The sequence below is a fragment of the Eptatretus burgeri genome, chromosome 2 (genome assembly GCF_056783735.1).
Source record: "Eptatretus burgeri isolate ZD-2024b chromosome 2, Ebu_testis_v1, whole genome shotgun sequence".
In the NCBI taxonomy this organism is placed as follows: domain Eukaryota; kingdom Metazoa; phylum Chordata; class Myxini; order Myxiniformes; family Myxinidae; genus Eptatretus; species Eptatretus burgeri.
Window position 1 is genome coordinate 87,242,192 of NC_140962.1, and position 6,000 is coordinate 87,248,191.

General features: G+C 44.0%; 1 protein-coding gene across 9 annotated transcripts in view; it reads right to left on the reverse strand.

Annotated features, from left to right (window-relative positions):
* The window catches only part of MAX (MYC associated transcriptional regulator X), a 97,935-nt gene that overhangs the window by 935 nt on the left and 91,000 nt on the right, over positions 1-6,000 (reverse strand). The gene's annotated exons all lie outside the window — the stretch shown is intronic.

The window sequence follows — 6,000 nt, forward strand, 5'->3', positions numbered from 1 at the left end:
AAATGTGACGTTACGCAAACAGAATATCAGTTATCCTCAAACTTTTGAATGAGGGATGGAGTAGAAGCAGCCCAATTAGAGTGCCACCGACATGTTGTCAGGTAATCATGAACTATTTGAGACCGAGCTTTCCAAAGAGTATTTCTAACTGTTGTAATAATAAGAAGAAGAAAAAGAAGAAAAAGAAGAAAAAGAAGAAAAAGAAGAAAAAGAAGAAAAAGAAGAAAAAGAAGAAGAAAAAGAAGAAGAAAAAGAAGAAAAAGAAGAAGAAAAAGAAGAAAAAGAAGAAAAAGAAGAAAAAGAAGAAGAAAAAGAAGAAAAAGAAGAAAAAGAAGAAAAAGAAGAAGAAAAAGAAGAAAAAGAAGAAGAAGAAGAAGAAGAAGAAGAAGAAGAAGAAGAAGAAGAAGAAGAAGAAGAAGAAGAAGTAAAAGGAAAATGACTGCATCATCAAAAGAGCAAGTAATTGAACTGGGGGTGACAGCCACAGCAACACTTCATGCATCAAACAGCAGCAGAAGAAATGTGGTAAATCTGCTGAATTTGAAACAGAAAGAAATTTAACCTTTTGCCTTGCTCGCATGCAATGTGCTGACAATACAGTGTTGCATGTACATTAAAAGCTTCAACATATGATCACAGGAACGGTCACACATGGGTTTGGGTTGGAGATTTATTCCTTTAACGTGAAATTCCACCACGACTACCATTGTATCAGTCGAAAGTGCACACAGAACGGTAGATCAGTGCGTGTATTCACCAACCAAGTGGTTACATTAAAAACAAGAAGGGCACTTGGGAGAGCGCATACCTCCACCACGTAATGCCTGATCCATGAGAACATAGAGGGCCCAATACATTTTTGAATTATCATGCTGTACAGTACCATATCGTTTTTGGCCCTGTCTCTCAATGGTGAAGAATCACTTTTTTAAAATTAAATAATTCTCGTATCCGGATCCGGATCTTCACCAAAATGGAATCAGTTAATCCGTGTCACACACCGAACCTGTCCACAAAATTTCATCTGGACCCGTGCACAACTTTTTGAGATATCCTGCACACAAACAAACAAAGACAGAAAGGGGTGAAAACAGGAGCAAGGGGGGTAGTGGAGGAAAGAGCAAGGGGACAATGGAGGAAGGAGCAAGGGGGGCAGTGGAGGAAAGAGCAAGGGGACAATGGAGGAAAGAGCAAGGGGACAAAGGAGGAAAGAGCAACGAGACAAAGGAGGAAAGAGCAAAAGAACAAATGAGGAAAGAGCAAAAGAACAAATGAGGAAAGAGCAACGGGACAAAGGAGGAAAGAGCAAGGGGACAATGGAGGAAAGAGCAAGGGGACAATGGAGGAAAGAGCAAGGGGACAATGGAGGAAAGAGCAAGGGGACAATGGAGGAAAGAGCAAGGGGACAATGGAGGAAAGAGCAAGGGGACAATGGAGGAAAGAGCAAGGGGACAATGGAGGAAAGAGCAAGGGGACAATGGAGGAAAGAACAAGGGGACAATGGAGGAAAGAGCAAGGGGACAATGGAGGAAAGAGCAAGGGGACAATGGAGGAAAGAGCAAGGGGACAATGGAGGAAAGAGCAAGGGGACAATGGAGGAAAGAGCAAGGGGACAATGGAGGAAGGAGCAAGGGGAAAATGGAGAAAGGAGCAATGGGACAATGGAGGAAAGAGCAAGGAGACAGAGGAGGAAAGAGCAAGGAGACAAAGGAGGAAAGAGCAAGGAGACAAAGGAGGAAAGAGCAAGGAGACAGAGGAGGAAAGAGCAACTGGACAAAGGGGAAAGACCAACGAGGCAAAGGAGGAAAGAGCAACGGGACAAAGCAGGACAGAGCAAGAGGGCAAAGGAGGAAAGAGCAAGGGGACAATGGAGGAAAGAGAAAGGGGACAAAGGAGGAAAGAGTAAAAGAACAAATGAGGAAAGAGCAACGGGACAAAGGAGGAAAGAGCAAGGGGACAATGGAGGAAAGAGCAAGGGGACAATGGAGGAAAGAGCAAGGGGACAATGGAGGAAAGAGCAACGAGACAAAGGAGGAAAGAGCAACGAGACAAATGAGGAAAGAGCAAAAGAACAAATGAGGAAAGAGCAACGGGACAAAGGAGGAAAGAGCAAGGGGACAATGGAGGAAAGAGCAAGGGGACAATGGAGGAAAGAGCAAGGGGACAATGGAGGAAAGAGCAAGGGGACAATGGAGGAAAGAGCAAGGGGACAATGGAGGAAAGAGCAAGGGGACAATGGAGGAAAGAGCAAGGGGACAATGGAGGAAAGAGCAAGGGGACAATGGAGGAAAGAGCAAGGGGACAATGGAGGAAAGAGCAAGGGGACAATGGAGGAAGGAGCAATGGGACAATGGAGGAAGGAGCAATGGGACAATGGAGGAAAGAGAAAGAGGACAAAGGAGGAAACAGCAAGGGGACAATGGAGGAAAGAGCAAGAGATGGGATACATTCCAAAACAAGGACAATTTAAAACAAAGGTGAATTCCAAGGACCAAGGCAATTTTTTTTGCAATCTTGAAGAGATGAAAGAAAATGAAGTGAGAGGTGAATCAAAAGCATAACAGTTATAAAAATTAATTGCTGCCTTTCTTCTTCCTTTGTGAAAGTAAAGAGTGAGAGGTAAGATAACAGAGCATAAAGGGAAAAATCTTTTCGTTGGATGCAAGATTGACGTAGAATTCATAATATTGTGCAATCGTACAGTATTACATCGCTTAAAGCTCTGGATGTGTGCCTGGAAAAGAGCTCCAATCGAAAATGCACTGAAAGGGGGTGTGTTCGTTTGCCTTTCAATACCATCGTTAATATGGAGATGCATTCCCGACATTGGGGTATCGGTAATTGCACTAATAATAATACAGATGGTCAACATTTTATAAAAAACAAGTATAATTTTCGATCACAACCATCACTCCGCCTCTGGCTCCTCCTCCTCCTACATGGCAGTGGTGGCAGATGAGGTGGGAGGAGCCTCATCCAGCTGAAAAAAAAACAAAGCTGGAGTAAACAGCGCTGATAAGCTTAGAGCGTGTGCATGTCGGACAAACAATGGTGGCAGGTGCGTACATTTGGGGAGCATTGCATGCAATGGATTTTCTTTTTAGGAAAAATTTTCTCCAGGATAAAGAGCTCCGTAATGAATCAGCATTCCATTGTGCAGTGTTAAGTAAGATATTTATTACTGTATATAAAATATGATTGTTCAATTTTGTACAATAATGCTGAGACAGTTATGCATGAAGTGACATCAATGCTGGACAAAGCATTTTGAATTGTCCCAAGATGGCAACTAACATCGTCTCATCTGCTGCGTAAAAATGCATCATTTGTTAAGAACATAAAGCTAACAAAAAATCAAGGAACAATTTAAAAATGCACATCTTTCATAAAGTGGTGTGTAAATGGTGCAGATAATTAAAAAAAAATAGCCATGGATTGGTGAAGGATATCAAGCACTCATACAATTAACTGCTGTTTCTGGAGCAAACATTAAAACGTAAAAAATTATTTTGGAGAATCAAAAATTACGACATGAAATCGGAGAAGAATTGTTGGATGTTAGTGTTCAAAATGTAGGACCATTCATTCTCATTTGAATTTCAATATAGTTCGGTGCAAGGTGGGTATGAAAGGACCTCTCCAATCACCTGTGACCTCCAGCAGAGAGGAAGTTGGCAAGTTTTAAATAATCACCCACACAGTCCGGACTTGAATCTTGTGATTCTCAACTCTTTGGAGCACAAATAATACATGGGTGGAATCCATCCATCGGGACCAGACTCTGTACAGAGCGTCGGTGCTGCCAAAGCAGTCTCCTGGGCTACTGGGCACAATCCTGGATGGGTCGCCACTCCGACGCAGGATACTCGACTGGCTCAATCATCCCAGCAAGCTGGTACTCATTTTGCCGACCTCAATAAGATGGCAGGCTGAGTCAACCCCACCTGGTGTTAATTCAATGGTGGCGGGATTTGAACTCAGGACCCGAGGATCCTAAGTCCACCACCTAACCATTAAACCAACACCAAGCATATGGGTGGAATAAAGTTTATGAATGATGAAGACATCAAAAATTTATACATAGACGGCATCAAGCCACGACCACACAATAATGGGGCAAGCGTGCGTATGTGGCAGGTTCAGAATACCTTCAGAAATGGTGATGTTTCATAAACTTCCCTGCACTCATTTTCTCGAATAAAAAGTCTACGTCAATTCTGAACGACCGCAGTTTCCACTCCACTGAAGAAATTTTGACCCTAATGTTTAAGATGGTTGAATTGGAAGCAGAGTCTATAGTGGACAGTGTGGATGAAGAAAAGGGCTGACAGATCTGGTCAAATGAGTCTCTGGAGTTTCAGCAAACTTCGCATGGTCAATCAGCACAGAAATGTTTTTGGAGTCAGAAAAATACACCATTGTGAAAATAAAATAAATTATTTTTGGTCATGAGAATTTTCACCAGGCAATCTGTAAAACTCAATTATGAAAACAAACGCATTGCAATGAAATCTTCTATACATTGCGAACTGTGGTGTCTGACTGTCTGTCTCCTGTTTATGGCAGCCGCTTCCTGTGCTGCGTTTGAATAGTTTCACATGTTGGCAAAGCTCAACATTCACTTTTGAAATGATGGGAGAACAGATAATCCTTCAGTAAACTTTTAAATCAACATGAACTTCTTCTTCCTCTTCCACTTGCCTTGATAAGGGGTGAGGTCCAATGGCACCAAGCTTCTGCCTTGCCTTAACCACGATACTCCTCTATTTCCCTCTGTCCTCAGCCAACTCTACCTCCAACCACCCCTCCCCCCTTATTGATATACCTCCTCATACAATCCTCTCATCTCAACCACAGTCTACCTCTTTTCCTCCTACCTTGCTCCCTCAACCAATTTGCTCTCTTTGCCATTCTCTTCCCCCATTCACACCAAGTGTCCAACCCATCTCAGCCAGCATTTCACCAATTTCCCCATCTGCACGCCAATCTCCTCCTTCAGTTCATCTATCCTCCTTCTATCTACCCTCTTCACTCATGCCATCCTCCTGACCCAGTTGTTCTCACAAACCTGCAGCCTCTGTTGTTTTCTCTCTGTCAGTACCACAGTTTCCAAACCGTAAAGATAGGCCAGCACCATACATGACATCAGAACCTTCCCTTTCAATTTCCTTGATGCGTCTCTGCCTGGCATTACTCCCTCCACGCATTCACACCCACAAGAATCCTCCTCTGCACCTCTGCATCGGACTTACCATCCTCGGCCACTATCCACCCCCCCCCCCCCCCGCCCAGATACTCAAACCTATTTCTGTCTGATCTCCTTCCCCTCTAACCTGATATTCTTTTCTCTTCTCTGCTGCCCAACCCACATGACCTCAGTCTTCTCCATACTCATCTTCAGCCCATGTTTCTCAAATACCTCCTTCCACTCCTCCAGCACTTCCTGCATCTCCTGTCTACTCTCCACCACAACAGCCAGATCATCCGCATACAACATCCTCCCAAGAATACCCCTCATGTTTACCTTCCTCCTTCCCAGCATAATCACCATGATAAAATATTAGTAGCCCGAGAGAGCTTCAGTGCCTCAAACCGATGCTCATGCTGAACTCCTCAGACATCCCAGGACCAACAAAAACTCTTCCCTTCATCCCCTTGTACATCCATCCCTTCCACCAACCTAACTTCTGCTTCCAGCACCCCCATCAATCTCAGCGTCACCATCACCATCGCTGTTGGGACAGTGAGTGTTGCAAGCATTCTCCAGGTCCACAAATCCCAATGCAATTTCACCTTGCACTTCCAACCTCTTCTCCACCAGCCGTCTCAGCGTGAACATCCCGTCCATTGTCCCCCTACCCTTTCAAAACTCCTGCTGCTCTTCTCTGATCTCCATCTCCACTCTCGTTATCATCCAGTCCGGAATCCTCACCAGCACCTTCATGACACAACTTAGGAGCGTAATGCCCCTGTACTTTCCCTGGATCTTGAGCATCACGC